The sequence below is a fragment of the Pristiophorus japonicus genome, chromosome 18 (genome assembly GCF_044704955.1).
Source record: "Pristiophorus japonicus isolate sPriJap1 chromosome 18, sPriJap1.hap1, whole genome shotgun sequence".
Taxonomy (NCBI): Eukaryota; Metazoa; Chordata; class Chondrichthyes; family Pristiophoridae; genus Pristiophorus; species Pristiophorus japonicus.
In genome coordinates, this window is record NC_091994.1 from 73,263,365 (window position 1) to 73,282,033 (window position 18,669).

At 46.6% G+C, this 18,669-nt stretch overlaps 1 protein-coding gene across 4 annotated transcripts in view; it reads left to right on the forward strand.

The window, feature by feature from the left end:
• The window catches only part of nphp4 (nephronophthisis 4), a 516,026-nt gene that overhangs the window by 149,327 nt on the left and 348,030 nt on the right, over nt 1–18,669 (forward strand). The gene's annotated exons all lie outside the window — the stretch shown is intronic.

Consider the following 18,669-nt stretch of genomic DNA (forward strand, 5'->3'; position numbering starts at 1 on the left):
GGTCTCCTGCTCCTTTGTCCCACAAAGCCTCAGCAGCCCATGGTTGGTCTGTGTACTCTTTCAGCAGCACCCACCTGTTCCCTCTCATTCTCTGCGGACTCCTTCAACTGTCCAGCCCACTCTTGCTGCTCCTTGTTCAGTGGCCCTGAAGCTGTTTTGTGTGCTCCTTCAGTAGCACTGCTCCCCTGGCTGTGTGCGCTTCTTGTTCACTGCACCTGACATCCTCCAATGAAAAGAGGTAAGTGAGTCGAGTAAAGCAGAATGATTACAGGTGCAACGTCCAAAATCTGGGATGTTCCGGAGTCCGGGCTTATCTGTGGTGGGGTTGTCCTGAAACCGGAAAATGTTCCGAAGCCAGACCTCCCCCCGACCTCCTCCTGCCTCGACCCAACCTCCGGGCGTCCGACCTTCCCCCTGCCTCGGCCCGACCTCTCTCTCCAGTGACCCGACTTGCAGCGCTTTACAGCCAATGAAGTATTTTTGGAGTGTAGTCACTGTTGTAATGTAGGAAATGCGGCAGCCAACTTGTCCACAGCAAACTCCCACAAACAGCAATGTAATAATGACCAGATAATCTGTTTTTTTGTTATGTTGATTGATGGATAAATATTGGCCAGGACACCGGGGATAATTCCCCTGCTCTAATTTGAAATAGTGCCATGGGATCTTTTACATCCACCTGAGAGAGCAGACGGGGCCGTGGTTTAACATCTCATCCAAAAAAGGGCACCTCTGCCAGTGCGGCGCTCCCTCAGCACTGCACTGGAGTGTTAGCCTAGATTTATGTGCTCGAGTTCCTGGAGTGGGACTTGAACCCTCAAACTTCTGACTCAGAGGCAAGTGTGCTATACCCACTGAGCCACAGCAATGAAAGAGATGGGAAAGTGAAAGAAAAACAAGGAAATTAAGAGAGATAAAAGTAGAACGGAAGGAGTGAAAAACAGAAGTGAAAGAGTAGGAGAGAGAGGGAAACAAGGGAAGTAAGAGTAGGAACAAAGATGTGCAAACCGAGGCAAGGACAGAGAGAACAAAAAGGAAGGGAAAGAGAGAGAAAACGAAGAGCAGGGGCAACTTACAACTAGTTAAGAGTTTATCCCTTTCTTTATATCAAGATGTAGTCGATGTATTCACTGAGGCACATGAAAACATGGGCCTTACGCTAAACATCTGTAAGACAAAGGTCCTCCACCAGCCTGTCCTCGTCACACAGCACTGCCCCCCAGTCATCAAGATCCATGGCGCGGCCCTCAACAACGTGGACCATTTTCCATACCTCGGGAGCCTCTTGTCAACAAAAGCAGACATTGATGCGGAGATTCAACACCGCCTCCAGTGCGCAGTCTTCGGCCACCTGGGGAAAAGAGTGTTCGAAGACCAGGCCCTCAAATCTACCACCAAGCTTATGGTCTACAGAGCTGTAGTAATACCCGCCCTCCTGTATGGCTCAGACGCATGGACGATATACAGAAGACACCTCAAGTTGCTGGAGATATATCACCAATGATGTCTCTGCAAGATCCTGCAAATCCCCTGGGAGGACAGGCGCACCAACATCAATGTCCTCATCCAGGCTAACATCCCCAGCATTGAAGCACTGACCACACTTGATCAGCTTCGCTGGGCAGGCCACATAGTCCGCATGCCAAACACGAGACTCCCAAAGCAAGTGCTTTATGCGGAGCTCCTTCATGGCAAACGAGCCAAACGTGGGCAGTGGAAACATTACAAGGACACCCTCAAAGCCTCCCTGATAAAGTACGACATCACCACTGACACCTGGGAATCCCTGGCCAAAGACCGCCCCAAGTGGCGAAAGTGCATCCGGGAGGGCGTTGAGCACTTCGAGTCTCAACGCCGAGAGCGTGAAGAGGTCAAGCGTCGGCAGCCGAAGGGCCGCGCGGCAAACCAGTCCCACCCACCCCTTCCCTCAACGACTGTCTGTCCCACCTGTGACAGAGTCTGTGGTTCTCGTATTGGACTGTTCAGCCACCAAAGAACTCATTTCAGGAGTGGAAGCAAGTCTTCCTCGTTTCCGAGGGACTGCCTATGATGATGGATCCCTCTCTGCTTCTGAGGTAAGCTAAGAGTTTTGCTCCACAAAATGAGAGGGATGTTTGCAGTGATAAACTTAGGTTCACTCACATAATATTCTAAGCTGTGTCTTGGAGTGCAGAGAGCTGTGACAGGCACAGGAATATTCACACTTGTCATGTTTAGTCAAGCTTATCTCCAAATTATTGTGCCAAAAACAACTCGACCGGTCTTACTTTTGTTCTTGTTATTTCTGCAAATGATCAAATAGAAAAATTATCATAATCGCTGCTCACTCATGGGGGGACACATAGCTGACAAACAAATGTTGCGCTAAGTGGCCTTGCTTTCTTTGACCTGAAAAAAAAAATATTGCTTCATTTACACCGAGAATCAGTGCTGTCAACTCTTGCTCCGCAATCGGGTCTGTGTGGGAGGCTTAAGCAGAGCTTCTGGACAGCTCTGTCGTTTGTGAATTTGATTATTTTTGTGTGCTGTGCATATCAGGTGCTGTTCTTGTGTATGGAATGTATTTGCATAAAGCATTTGTGCGTTTTATTTGAGAAGGTTGAATTAAGGCACCAAAAGTAGATGATTTGCAAGACATGAGGTGAGGGGGATGCAGTGGTCGACAGGTGGGAGCAGGGCTCAGTTTCAAGTTCACAGGTAGTTTATGTTGCCAAGGTTTTTGAATAAATTTGACCTTTGCTATTGGCAAGATGTTGCCTCTTTTGTCTCCTTGCTCCCTCCCCACAGGTACTGGAGAGTGATGAATATGCAAACAGGACGCAGCAGAGCTGGGGCACTCGGCACTCTCCAGTACCTGGACAAAGCAGTCATTCTTCACGACGTCATCCGAAAAGACAGCGTCAGTTTCCACATGTACGCTGTCGACACCCAGCTCGGCCTCATCACCACTTCTCGCGACCCCTCCACGGTCTCTAAATTATCAGAATGCTTGTCCGACATCCAGTACTGGATGAGCACAAATTTTCTCCAATTAAATATTGGGAAGACTGAAATCATTGTCTTTGGGTCCCCGCCACAAACTGCATTCCCCAGCCACCGACTCCATCCCTCTCCATAGCATCTGTCTGAGGCTGAACCAGACTGTCGCAACCTCGGTGTCATATTTGACCTGGAATGAGCTTCCACCCCAAATCCACGGCATAACTAAGACCGCCTATTTCCACCTCCGTAACATTGCCCGTCTCCGCCCCTGCCTCAGCTCACCTGCTGCTGAAACCCTCATCCATGCCTTTGTTACCTCTAGACGTGACTACTCCAACGCACTCCTGGCTGGCCTCCCACATTCTACCCTACATAAACTTGAGGTCATTCAAAACTCGGCAGCCCGTGTCCTAACTTGCACCAAGTCCTGTTCACCCATCACACCTGTGCTCACTGACCAACATTGGCTCCCGGTTAATGCCTCGTGTTCAAAATTCTCAACCTTGTTTACAAATCCCTCCATGGCTTTGCCCCTCCCTACCTCTGCAATCTCCTTCAGCCTCACAATCCCCCCACAATATCTATGCTCCTCAAATTCTGCCCTTTTGAGCATCCCTGATTATAACTGCTCAACCATCGGTGGCCGTGCCTTCATCTGCCTGGGCCCCAAGCTCTGGAACTCCCTCCCGAAACCTCTCCACCTCTCTACCTGTCTTTACTCCTTTAAGATGCTCCTTAAAACCTGCCTCTTTGATCCTCATCTGCCATAATTTCTCCTTGTGTGGCTTGGTGTCTCATTTTTTTTTGTCTTATAATACTCCTGTGAAGTGCCTCAGGACGTTTTACTCCGTTAAAGGCGCTATATAAATAAAATTGTTGTCTGAGCCTCGATATTGGAGGGCATCACAACTGAAACCAAACTTGTTCTCCCTAAAGTTTTCCAAAGGAGTCAGAAGGAGGAATGAGAACCTTGGCTGTTTCCTTTTTCCCCTCTTCCCAATGCCATGGGCACTGATGCTCATTGAAGCATCTCTACCTCTGCCCTGGTTGAGATCAGCTAGCTCAGTGAAGACTAGGAATTGAACCTGCCAGTCTGTCTGGTAATATGCTGAAAAGTTGCTGCTTTTTTCTCAAACTGAAGCTCATTGAGTTCATCAGCCTTAACTATAAATACTTCTACCAGAATGAAGAAAACGACAAGTTTTCTTGTGAACAATTATACCCAAGATCTGAGTAAATTCACCAATAAACGATCTAACTATTTGTAAGAAATACCACTCTTACAGGATCTCTCTCTCAAATCAGCAGTAGGAGGAAAGTTGCTCTCCTTTATACAAGTGTGTATGCTGCCTTTGATGGCAGTGCTGCAGTGAGGTACCATAAGTGACTCTGATGGCAGGGAGACCAGCGATCTTTAGTCTTTGTGCTCCCCAACCTGTGATTTTCACACCATTCACCTTTACTGGGATGAATGTAGAAGTGGAAAATCCTGATTGTGAAGGCAAAGCAGTTGCAGCCCTCGGCATCTGCAGATTGTCATTTTGTCCTGGCCACTTGCAGTCTGAGCTCTCGGCCCATCTGTCTAAACCGACAGTCATCATCATAGGCAGTCCCTCGGTAACGAGGAAGACTTGCTTCCACTCCTGAAGTGAGTTCTTTGGTGGCTGAACAGTCCAATACGAGAACCACAGTCCCTGTCACAGGTGGGACAGATAGTCGTTGAGGGAAGGGGTGGGTGGGACTGGTTTGCCGCACGGTCTTTCCGCTGCCTGCGCTTGATTTCTGCACGCTCTCGGCGACGCGACTCGAAATGCTCAGCGCCCTCTCGGTTGCACTTCCTCCACTTAGGGCGGTCTTTGGCCAGGGACTCCCAGGTGTCAGTGGGGACGCCGACAGTGATACATCAGGGAAGGCTTATGGTCGTTAACATCAAGTTGATCACGTAACTTGTAAGCTTGTGCCTTGCTTTATAGTTGCAATTATAACTGGGTGCATGTGCAGTTGCCTCAGTGTTGTGCTTGTGCTAGAATTTCATCCTCCAACCTTAACACAACCATAGCATTTGTAATATAAATATGCCATAAAAACCTCTCTCCAGGAAAAAGCTCATCGATTGTCAGCAAATGGTGATAGCACCTCTTTGTTGGAACAGGAACTAGTTGGTACAATTAGAGTTTCTTCTTTTAAGAAAGCAAGACTTGCATTTATATAGAGCCTTTCACGACCGCTGGATGTCTCAAAGTACTTTACAGCAAATTAAGTACTTTTAGAGTGTAGTCACTGTTGTAATGTAGGAATTATGTTATAATGACAGGCAAAATGGGGATGAAATATCCAAGGGTAAGCCAGAAGAGAGAAAATTCTACAAACCATCTTGCTTGGGGGACAGCTGTTTGAACTCATCCTAGTTGTTGCTTCAGCTTATTCTCTTACATGCTCTTGCTCCCACTTTCTGTGAGTGTAACTTCTGCCTCTCAGTACATGTTGTGCTGTCAGCACACTGTCTAAACATTGTTCTGTCGCTGCACTCCCATCAGCGAGTCCCGTCATCTCGCTGGAAGACGCGACAAAAATGAATGATGTATTACTTTATTAATCACTGAGGCTACACTTGCAAAGTTATAGGGTGATAGAAAATTCAAACAGGCTGCATTTAGACAGGCTGTGAAAATTCACAGACAACAAGTCAGAGATGCTACGTGAGTGGTAGCATGTTGCATTAAGCCATCAATCAACTTGACATTTTCGGACCTTGGGTAGTGAGCCAATAAGGTCAAAGAAGGCGAGTTCTTTTCTGTAAATTGATCCAGGTATAAATACAGCCATTTTGGCCATGGGGTTTCAGTAAGACAAAGGAACTGGCAATCAGCCAGCAGCTTGTTACTCTCTGCCAAGATTAAAAAGTTAAAACTACCATCGGAGTTCGTATTTCATTGGAAATTAAGAGATCTAACAATTTTGGCGCTGCGAGCAGGGTTGCTGAGGAAAGAAACTGAATTTTGGACATCGGACCTACATATTGAGGTAAGGACACCTCTTTTTAAAAAAAAAAGTCCTCGGTCAAAAGTCTAAATTCGCCTCTCGTTCTACGGGATTCCGAAAGCCTCCGGTTTGCGAACCCTCCGCTTGGTAGTCGGCTCGAGGTCCCATAGACATCGAAACTTCGGCGGTGTGTTAGTTAATTAATCACCGACCTATTGATCGGCTAGCAAGCCTACGACTTGAGACCCCAGTAAAGAACTCAGTAAAGAAATGGCAGCAGGAGATAAGAGCAAAGAATTGCCTACAACTGTTAAAGGTGGGCAGGCACCACCTGCAGTTTCGCTAGATTTAATTCTCGAACAGTTGAAAGAATACGTAGAGCAACAATTCAACTTATCTAAAACCTGTATTAAGATCGAACAAAAGTACGGAACCTCCAAAGGACAATGGTCCTTGGACGAGATTAAAAGGGTCTGGGGAAAAACGACCTGTATGAAAAATAAAGAGCGAACTAGATGGTCCCTAGCGGTTATGGGCCAGATTCGAAACCGGAATGAAATTATAATGCGTTCCCAACATGATCGAGAACTGACCAGTACAAAGGATCAATTGCAAGCAGTTTGTGCACAGCTGCGACAGAAAAAGCTTGAACTTGAAAAACTGGAAGCAGAAGTTAAAGATCTTAAAGGTGAAATTAAAGAATGGAAAAAATCATTAGGTCAAGAGACAGTAATAGGAAAAGGAAAATGTATTGATCAATTCCCAGGGTACCCATGTTTGGATAAATTAAAAGCGCAAACCCGAAGACACGACCGAGGAATAGATACGGATTCTGAATCCTCCGACAATACAGTGTCGGAGGATGATGAATTAGGGGTGCACTTTGCCCCGTTTAAAAAAAGACGAGTTGTAGTCAAATCAGAAGAGACTGCGGATGAGGGCGGAACCAAAAAAACAAAGAGAAGGGTGTACGAAGAATACTTAGTTCATGCTCCGGCAGACCCAGAGAAAATTGATAAATGGTCCAAGGAATTGCCCAATCCAAAGAAAGGGGGAGTAAAAACGTGGGACCAATTGGACCGCTTAAGAAATATATATCAACTTCATCCCTGGGACGGAGTGCAAATTTTGACCATAATGGTGCCAAAAACACAGGGAAGAAAATTGCACGACAAGGTAGATGAAGCTTTGGGGCAGAATGAGCAAGAATTAGACGCAGGATGGGAGGTGATTAAACACTGGCTGCAAGCCTTCAGTCCAGCTAAGACAGATTGGGGAAAAATTGCAGCCTGCCAACAGAAAGGAACAGAGGAGGTCCTGGAGTATGACGAGCGGTTTAGATGCACGTGGCTAGAACATTCGGGTATGAATAATACGGATGAGGAAATGGATGAACAAGTGTTTGGACCCCTGAAAGCAGCTTTCGTGGCAGGTCTAAAGCCAGAACTGTCCAAAATGCTTAAGGTAGTGTTACCGGACTGGGAAGGTAGAGGAACTACCTTTGCAGCATTGGTGGATTGATGTAACCAATTAGATTGGGATATGGGAGCTAAAGTCCGAGCTGTACAGGTTATGGAATGGAAATCCCAGGATTCCGATAAACAGTCATTTGGAAAATTACCCGGAAAATGTCATTATTGTGGGAAAGAAGGTCACTGGGCCAAGACGTGCACGGCAAAATAGCAAGGTCGTGGCTGGGGAAGAGGACCCAGCCAAGGATACAATTCAGCCAACAAACCAGGCTTGTCACAAGATAACGACCTCATAGAAGCATTTAAGCGACTGACAATACAACAACAGAAGGAGTTACTTGGGATAGCAAAAAACGATTAGAGCCCACCCTGGCCCCCCTCCTCGCACTAATACAACAAAGGGGAGATGGGCTATATATAACTGTAAGGGTGGGCGATAAGGATGTGGACTGTCTTTTAGACACAGGGGCGGAATTAACATGCTTACCCCTACAATATGGAGACTTTTTGCCGTTGGATGGTAGGGCACGTACAGCCTATGGAGTTGGGGGCCATAAAATGGAAATTAAAAGGACAACACCGGTACTTATAGGGCTGGGTCCACATGAACTAACCACGCCGGTCTGGATAGGCCCAGTAGATCAACCCCTTTTGGGAATGGACGTTCTAATCCAAGTAGATTCATCGTTGCATTTCGAGGATGGTCGGGTGACATGGTCAATTAGAACTTTGAAGAAAGAAGAATTGAAGGAACACCCGATATGGGCTAAAGATAAGAATGATTGTGGCCTACTCCAGATGGAGCCTGCGTCATTTACCGGGACCAAGCCTCCATGCACTAAACAGTATCCCATCAGTCCAACTGCCATCGCGGGAATCTTACCGGTTATTCAGCAATTGGAGAAACAAGGGGTGCTTATTAAAACGCATAGCTCCTCCAATAGCCCCATGTGGCCGGTACAGAAATCTAATGAGACTTGGCGTTTGACTGTCGATTTTAGGAAAGCTAACCAGTGTATTGATCAAAAAGCTCCTTTGGTCGCAGATCCCTCCACCATTTTTAATGCCCTCAAACCGGAACATAAATATTTCTCGGTTATAGATATGGCCAACGGATTTTGGTCGGTGCCTCTGGCACCTGAGGTTCGACAGTGGTTTGCTTTCACTGTCCAAGGACAACAGTATACTTGGACCCGGTTACCACAGGGTTTCCACAACAGCCCTACGGTATTCCACATGGCGTTACAAAGCCATTTGCGAGAATTACCTCCCCTGTCATCCACAGTCATCCAATATGTAGACGATATCCTGCTAGCTTCAAACACGGAAGAACAGCATGAACAAGATTTACGAGCTTTGCTGGACCACCTTCGGCTGAAAGGACATAAAGCCAGCATCGACAAAGCACAAATATCCCAAGAAGAGGTTGTATACCTGGGACAAAAGATTTCACAAGGAAAGAGAGAACTTACCCAGGATAGAACTGCAGCCATTCGGGCTCCAAAAAAACCCAGCACTATTCAGGAACTAAGGTCTTTTTTGGGATTGTGTAACTTTAACAGAAATTGGATTGACTCCTTCACACAGTTTGCTCAGCCACTGAATGATATTTTAAAGGGGAAACGTGCCTCTAAAGAAGCCATCACCCTCACTAAAGAACAGCAAGAGGCCTTCCTGAGTTTGAAAAAGGCTTTGTGTTCGGCACCAGCTCTGGGAATCCCCGACAGTGGTAAGCCATTTACCCTGTTTGTCCATGAGAAAGAAGGATATATGACAGCTGTACTGACACAAGAACATGGGGATCGGCAAAGACCTATTGGCTATTATTCGGCAAAACTGGATGCGGTAGCCCTCGGATGGGGAAGTTACCCAAGGGCCATGGAAGCTACATGTCGAGCGGTAATGATCACGGCGGGTCTAGTCCTCGACCAAAAGCTGATTGTCAAGTGTCCCCACACCGTACATGCTTTGCTGTCTATGAATAGAATGTCTCAGGTGACGGCAGCTAGATGGACCCGCTGGACAGCAGTTTTGGAAGCTCCTAATCTCCATATCGTCCGGGCCAGCCCGGTTAATCCCGCAACTATGCTCCCGATGTCAGAATCGAGGGAGCAAGAGGGGGGAGAATGTGAAGAGCATGACTGCGTGGAGATTTTAAAAGAAACAGAAGAAGCAGCCTTAGCAGCAGAGGAGCCTCTGCACAACCCAGACCTCATCCTGTTTACAGATGGTTCCTCCTTTGTTGACAATGGTACCAGAAAAGCAGGATGGGCAGTTACAACCTTATATGAGGTAGTGGCAAAAGGATGTTTACCCTCAGGAACGTCAGCACAACAGGCCAAGTTACGGGCCCTGTCAGAAGCATGTCGAATAGCAGAAGGACAGACAGCTAATATCTACACAGATTCGCGTTATGCTTTTGGAGTCGCTCACGACTTTGGTCTGTTATGGCGGAAAAGAGGATTCCTCATTGCTGCTGGTACACCTATCCGAAACGGAAAAGAAGTCCGAGACTTACTGGAGGCCATACAATTACCTCAGGAAGTGTCCATCCTGAAGTGTAAGGCCCATACCAAGGAAAATACCACAGAAGCACAGGGAAATGCCCTATCCGACCAGGCAGCTAAAGATGCCGCCTCACAGGGCGTTCCTCCAGAAGAACCAACACAGATGTGCAGATTGAAAGCACTCAGGACTCTGACACGAGACCTTCAAACAATGCAAGGCGAGTGCTCCCGAGAGGAAAAATGGACATGGATTGAGGCAGGAATTAAGCTATGCGAAGATGGTGTCTGGAGACAAAGAGTTACCGACAAGCCAGTCGCGCCACAAGCGCTTATGCCTATTTTAGCCCAACAGATCCACTCGTGGGGACACTTGGCCTCACAACAGATGACGGCACGGTTCCAGAAAAGCTGGTGGGGTCGGGGATTTAAAAAACATGCCCAGCTGGTAACAGACCACTGTGTGGTCTGCCAGAAAAATAATTCTGGACCCATCACGGTAATGCCCCAACTGAGGCCCCCTGCCCCAGCATCTGCAGGTTGATTATATATCTCTTCCTTCATGCCAAGGATACACTAACATTCTTGTCATGGTCGACAGATTCTCTCGATGGGTAGAAGCTGTCCCAACTAAAAGAGCCACAGCTAATCACACTGCAAAGGTCTTGTGTAAGGATTACATTCCCTGATGGGGAGTCCCGAGTAGTATTGACTCAGATCAGGGAACACACTTCACAGGTGCTGTCTGCCAAGAAGTCTGCAGGTTACTGAACATTACGTGGGATTTACACTGTCCTTATCATCCACAATCATCAGGACAAGTAGAACGAATGAATCGAACTCTGAAACAACGGCTTGCCAAATATCACCAAGAAGGAACACCATGGCCCCAGGCACTACCAATAGTGCTATGCAGCATTAGGGCAACCCCGAACAGAACTACAGGTCTAAGCCCATTTGAAATTATAACAGGAAGACCCATGTCGCTGCCAGGAACTATCGATTTACGGAAAGCTGATGTTCACTTAATGAATGACACTCTGTTATCATACTGTCAGAACCTAACCAATGCTATTAGTTCTGTTTCCCGACAGGTATCGGCAGCTTGGGGTAATCCACCCAAAGGAGGACACGACATCATCCCGGGAGTCTGGGTCTATGTGAAAAAGTTGCATAAAGAACCTTTGGGTGCCAAGTGGGAGGGACCTTATCACGTGTTATTGACCACCCAGGCAGCTGTTAACGTCCAAGGAAAGAAAGCCTGGATCCACGCTTCACACATTAAACGAGCACCCGTAACTGAAGCTGAAATCTAATAAAGACAATTACTTTTTGCGAAAATGTATAAATTTACTGTATTATTGATTGTAGGTATTCTAGGCATAGGCCTACTTCTTACTAGCCGACCCTCTGCACCAAAGGGAAATAGTAGGGTAGCAAGGGAATTACATGTAAATATCTTTTACTTTTATATTGTTTGTTTATGTTGATTAAATGTTGTTGCGACCAGGCGGCTGTAGCTGCTGTCCCGCAGGTGAGACACCTTGCAGGTCCCAGCAGACCATCTGTACGTGGCACAGGGGTATGTTATGCTTAAGGAAAGGTTGTTTACTGGTTGAATTAAGATATTGATTTGGATTAAATTGGAATAAGGTTAATTAACCGATTAAAACCAGACTTCCATTGTGGCCACGATGGAACTCGGGTTGGTGTAAATTTGTGTGGAAGCTACTAGTCCGGACATGTGGCGAAACACATCAACAAATTTTAGAAGGAAACTCTATTAACATGTATGAAATTATTTTGTAGAATGTTTAACCAGTGATACCTGATGTTTTATGATTCAGTTTGTGAAAGAATCAAATTGGGGATTGATAGAGAATTCAAACAGGCTGCATTTAGACAGGCTGTGAAAATTCACAGACAACAAGTCAGAGATGCTACGTGAGTGGTAGCATGTTGCATTAAGCCATCAATCAACTTGACATTTTCGGACCTTGGGTAGTGAGCCAATAAGGTCAAAGAAGGCGAGTTCTTTTCTGTAAATTGATCCAGGTATAAATACAACCATTTTTGCCATTTGGTTTCAGTAAGACAAAGGAATTGGCAATCAGCCAGCAGCTTGTTACTCTCTGCCAAGATTAAAAAGTTAAAACTACCATCGGAGTTCGTATTTCATTGGAAATTAAGAGATCTAACATAGGGAAACCATTGCATACTCTTTATCACACACCCCCATGTCTCACTATTATCCAGGGCCAGACCAGCTTTCTCAATGTCGGGGTGGTGTTTTGTAGAGCAAGCTTTTTTTCATTGGAAAACTATGGAAATTTGTGATGTCAGTCCCAGTTTAATATACAAGTAAAATGTTATATCTGTCAGCAAAGGATTGGAGACAATTAATTTTAAAGTTGGGTGCGTCTATTTGTACTGCCAAAATGGCTATTTTGTCTCTGATTGGCTCTCCAATATAACTTGACCTATTGCTGATTGTTCCCCTTGGATGATAAGCCACACCCTGAAGTTCCTCTGGAATGTGTAATTAGAACCGCCCAGCCCAAGTTCTGACTGACTATCCAGTTTGTAATTCGATCCATTTTGACTTCAGAAGCCACAGAGGATAGATCTCTCCAAAAGCCATCAAGTTCCAGTCGAAGCCCCCTCCCCCAGCTGAAATCCCTTACACCAGCACAAGTACTGCCTCCCCCAGCTGAAGTTCCTTACCCAACCACGAGTGCATGACCCCCCCCCACTATAGATGGGGCATTGTGTACAGCTTGTTAACAGGTTTATTGGGTATGATTCTGGATTTCATCCACTCCAATGTTGTCACACACACACTGAGCTTTCTGAGCTCTCTCTCTCTCTCTTCCTCCCCCCGGTGCTCTCTTTTTTTTCTCTTCCCCCCCCCCCCCCCGGTTCTCCGCCTCCCCCGGCTTTCTTCTCTCTTCCCCCCCCCCCCTGCCATGAAGGCTCTCTTCCTCTCCCCCTCCTCTCCCCCCCCCGAAGGCTCTCTCTCTTCTCTCCTCCCCCTCCCCCAAAGCTCGCGCTTTCTCTCCACCCACCCCTCCCTCTCCCCCAAAAGCTCGCTCGCTCTCACCCCAAGCCCACTCTCTCTCTTTTGTTACCAGAACTGGACACAGTACTCAAAGTGTGCTGTCCGCTGGTTGGACATGTTTGGTGTTGAGTTTACTAAGACTTCTCGGTCTCTTTCAACTTCATCCGTTGCTATTTCAGCACCATTCATGGAGTATGTGTGTCACTCATTTTTGCTTTATATGTGCAGTACTTTACACTTGCTTGCTGCCATTATTCTGACCACATAGATATTTTGTCCAACTCATTTTGTAATATCTGAGCAGCCTCTTCTGATTCCAGTGTCACTCCTTGTTTAGTATTGTATACTAAGTTCACCAATTTGCATGGATTTGATGTCCAAGTCATTGCTATAAATTAGAAGCAGCCGTGGTCCCAGTACAGAGTCCAGGGGCACCCTACTTGGGAAGTATTTTCCTCAAGCAACAACAACTTGTATTTACATAATGCCTTTAACTTAGTAAACATCCCAAGGCACTTCACAGGAGCGATTATCAGAAAAAACTTTGACACCGAGCCACGTAAGAAGATATTAGGACTATTGACCAAAAGCTTTGACAAAGAGTTTGTTAAACAAGTTCAAGAGTTTGATTAGGCAGGATCTTCCCCTTCTGAATCCATGTTGACTGGCCTCTTATTGTTGAAATACTATCCTACTGTTATATTTCACATCTGCAGCTATGGGGCTAGAAATACGTCTTGGGCAGTGACGCAAAATGGGCGGGATTGGATTGGCCATCTGTTCTACGCAGCGCCCGATATTCAGTTGCATAGACTGCAATGGATTGAATTTCAGGCACTGTGTATAATGGGCGGCCGATCCAATACCGCCAGAGACTAATTTCAAGGCCATGTTCTTTCTAGGTTACTCTTTGTTCCTCTAATCACCTTTTTAACATGTTTCTTTCTGCATGTTCTTATATTAATTCTAGGGATTTCCATTCATGGCAGAAAATTATGAAGGCAACTTTTCCTCTTTGTTTCACTTTTGATTTGTTTATAAGAACATAAGAAATAGGAGCAGGAGTCGGCCTACGAACTATCGAGCATGCTCCGCCATTTAATAAGATCATGGCTGATCATCAACCACAACTCCACTTTCCGCCCGATCTCCATGCCCCTTGATACCCCTAGACTCCAAGGCCCCAAGTTTCCACATGATTTGCTCCTGATTTTTAGGAGCAACTGGTGTGGAACGGAGTATCTTAGAAATCGGAATTCTTCACATTTAGTTTTCTGCAGTTCTAGTCAGGTAGAACAGTTTCACTTTGGAACAGAATTTCTTTTTCAAAAGGGGGCGTGTCCGGCCACTGACGCCTGATTTCAAAGATTCCACAGTGAAAACGTACTCCAAACTAACTTAGAATGGAGTTAGTGAAGATTTTTGTACACTAGAAAAAACCTTGTCTACACATTAAAAAATCAGGCGCAGGTTACAAATTAGGCGTCGGGAACGAGGGGGGGAGTGGGGTGGGAAGGGAAGTCATTAAATTCTACAATAAATCCTTAGTTATACTTATACAAATATTATACAAATAAATCCAACCTGAATAAAAATTTATCAGCAAAGAAAAGATGAAATAAACCATGTTCCTACCTGTGTGAAAGTGCATCAGGCAGGCCTTTCAGGCAGCGGTTTGCCGTCTGGACCGAAGGCTGACCGGGCCGGGCTCGAGACTTCGGGCAGGGCCCGTCCCCAGCACCAGATTTACAGGTAGGTGGCGTTGGGTCGGGTCGGGGAGGGAGGTTCGGTTCGGGTCGGGGGGAGGGAGGTTCGGTTCTGGTCGGGGGGAGGGAGGCTCGGTTCGGGTCGGGGGGAGGGAGGGAGGGAGGGGGAGGTCAGGTCGGGGGGAGGGAAGTCAGGTCGGATCCAGTCCGGGGGGAGGGAGCGGGAGTCGGGTCGGGTCCAGTCGGTGGTGGGGGGGGAGCGGGAGTCGGGTCGGGTTGGTCCAGTCGTGGGGGGGGGGGGCGGGGAGTGGGAGTGGGAGTGGGAGTCGGGTCGGGTCCAGTCGGGAGGGGGAGGAGCGGGAGTCGGGTCGGGTTCAGTCGGGGGGTGGGGGGGGTGGGCGGTTGTCGGGTCCGGTCCGGGGGGGGGGTGGGGGGGTGTCGGGGTCCGGTCCGGAGGCGGGGGTGGGGGGGGGGGGAGCGGGTGTCGGGTCTGGTCTGGGTCGGGAGGAAGCAGGAGCTGGCCGTGGGAGGAGCCTTATTCATGCAGCCCCAGTGAGGCCATTCGGCCAGGGCTAGGGGCTGCGTGCTTCGGGCCCCTCCCACACAGTTTCAGGTGCCTAGAGCTACTGCACTTGCGTGCCCACTGTAGCACGCATGTGCAGAGGTCCCGGCACTGGTTTCAGCGCAGGGACCTGGCTCCGCCCCCCTACAGCTCGTGCTGCGCTGCGCCGAAGGCCAGAGGACCTGCAGGGAGGTGGAGAATACGGAGGGTTTTTTTAGGCGTACTTTGTGGCGCGCAAAACGGGCGTCCAGGTCGGGACTGCCCCGTTCTAGGCGCGGCTCCAAACTTGGGGCTCCAAAAATCTCTCTTATCTCAGCCTTGAATATATTCAGAGACTCAGCATCCATAGCTCTCTGGGGCAGAGAATTCCAAAGATTCACAACTCTCTGAGTGAAGAAATTCCTCCTCATCTCTGTCTTAAATGGCCTTTCCCTTATCCTAAGACTGTGACCCCTAGTTCTGGACACTCCAGCCAGGGGAAACAACCTCTCAGCATCTATCTTGTCAATCCCCCTCAGAATCTTGTATGTTTATTAATCCATTTAAGGGCACACTTGTTTAGTTTGACCATTCTGTTTCTCGGATTGTAGTTATCCTGCATGCACAACATTATGCCTTTAAGGAGGTGCCACCTGTATTGTTGAGCCACTCCTCGCTGTCATATCGCTTAAACTATTCCTTCATTTATTTTATGTTCGCCTTTTTAAAGTTATATACCTGGTTCTGAATTTCTGCATCCAAAATCATGTTCAACTTAATCGTTCCATGATTGCTGTCCCTTGATGGGGCTACGACTTGATTTCCCTGTATGTTGTCTCAGTCCAAATATCAGGTCAAGATGAGCACTGCATCTCATGGCTCCCTGTTCTTCAGTCAGGTCGTTAATTTGTCTTATTAAATATTTTCACCTTTCCACTTCTGACTCACTCATTTTTGTTGGTATATAGCTCCATAGGTGTCAACAGCCCTTCCATACTTCACCCAAGTACTTCATGTGTGTGCATAGAACAACTAGTGTTGGTAGCCTCTTTGACTGTAGGGAACATGATAGCCAAGCCCAATGGAGCCCTTGGCTGATATCTGCACAGGAGCACTCTCCTGGCGAGGTTACTGGATGGTGATCATCCAGTGGTTCATTCACTGGATTTATATAAAACAAGTTTAATTATTGCTTTCTACCATATAACATTTTATTTAGTTATATATGGGGAGGGGGGGGGGAGTCGGGGATAGGTACATGTATAATTATGGCACTAAACATAAGTTGAGTTGGGTAAACTATCAGCGTGTTTACTGTTGAGAGATGTAATGTTAGTTTTAACAGTCACTTCAGCAGAGACTGCTAGTATCTATGTTAATACAAAAATCCCATGGGCACTCCAAAAGATTATTTCTGGGAGTGGCTTCTGTTGATTCCATGGATAACAATGATTGAATTAAAAGCTGCATATTTTTTCATTAATTAATAATATCTGCCATTAGCTCTTTGTTACGTTGACTAAAATAGCAAAAATATAAAGATGGAAATAAAATAATATTTAAAATACAGGCATTAGCATAGAAGATGATAAACTTTGTAAAAGCAGCCAGATGGCCCATCCAAATGCTGTATGCCAATTGCGCTGCTGAACCTCGCCAGAATTCAAGAGGAGGGGAAATCAGTACACTTCTGATGTCAGCCATCCTAAGCGGGCCATTGGAAAAGGATTCAGAGAAACTTGCCTTCCCTCTCAGTCAGTGGAGACACTTTAATAGGAATGGAGTGGGAGAGAGACAAAATGTTCCCTTTTCTCTTTCACTGTCCTTCTGATATTTAGCCTTTGCCTCCTCTCCTGAAGAGGTAGGGCTTCAAATGCGTCAGTGAGCCCCAGTGTTGGTGGGCTATTGTGACTGTGGAACATTCACATATATTCAATTTCCCACAGGGTCATTGGATAGTGATCTGGAGCAGGATCCCTGACGTGCTTTTTAAAAAAGTCTCTCTCCTTGGTCTGGGGATGCTGAGTCCAATTGTCTTGTCCTTACTGCCACCATAGCTGAGATCAGCTAACAGCATTGACCAGGAATTGAATATTGGACCATTTCAGTCTGTATGACTTGAGAAACATTCTATGCATTGAAGTAATCCATGAGCTAGATGCTACCCTATTTTGTTAGATCTTTTTTTCATTATGAATGTTAAATAGGATACAGCGCAGGTTTTTAATTGACCGTCGTGTTCTGAGCTTTACAGCAGTGGGAGTTGAACACCGTGGTTTATGACGAGCAATAGAAGTACCGTATAAACCAGGGAGTGCTAGCAGTGGAGGCAAGGAACCAAGCAGCAGCGACTGACTATATATGGTCCAATGTTGTGTGTTCAGATGCAGCAGAACATTTCAGAACATTTAATAGTGAATGAGAGTATTGATGACTCATGCTGATCCTTTGATTGTTGAATGCTTCTCCAGGTGCTGGCTATCAAAATAGATTTGGGACTTTTGTTTATCATCATTCCTGCTTAATATTATCGAGCAGGATTAGAGAAATGTAAGGAATTAATAACCCGTACAGTACACTTCACATCGAGATTGTTTCAAAACACTGTCCAGAAAATTGAACAGCGAGCAGGAGAGAAAACGGGTGTGGGAAAAACAGGGGTTAGGGAGGGGAAACAAAGGTCGTGTTAATGTCGAGGTTTTGAAAGCCAGGAGGTACTGGGGTAAAACGATTTTTGAAAAGAATCTCAGAAGAAATGGGAATAATGGGTAAAGAAATGGCTGTCATTGGTCGGGCGGGGGGAGTGGAGAATGAGTAGAATTGTATCCGCGGAGTGTAGCTTTTGTGAAGCAACCTATGACTGCAGAATTAGGATACAATGAGGGATTTGAACATGATGACAAGGGTCTTATAGTCAAATCAGGTCTCCATAGCAGAGCAGGTCTCCAGTCGTCTTGGTTAATCCTTGCCACTAGACCAAGACCTAGCTCTGCCAAGCCCGTGTGGTGGCTGGTGTGTGACGGTCACCACACGTTAAAAAAATTCACACACAGGCATCTTCCACCCCCTCAATTGGAGTTCAGGACTGGAACATTGGGTCCTTCATCGAAATACCTGTGAACTCGTGGAAGCAAGTCATCCTCGTTTGAGGGACAGACTATGATGATGATGATGGAGTCAAATCAGTTTGGATACAGCAAGCCAGTGGAGTTTGCTGAGGACAGGGGCGTGGGGTTTGTTGCAAGCAAGGACATGGGCGGCAGCATTCTGGACTTGTAGTTTACAAAGAGTGGAGGCAGTCAGTCCAGCGAGGAGGATATTTAAGAAGCTGTGATGATGAAGGCGTGGACCAGCGTCTCTGGAGCGTTGAGGAGAGGTATGGGCGGAGGTAGGCAATATTTTGAAGATGGAGGAAAGCTGTTTT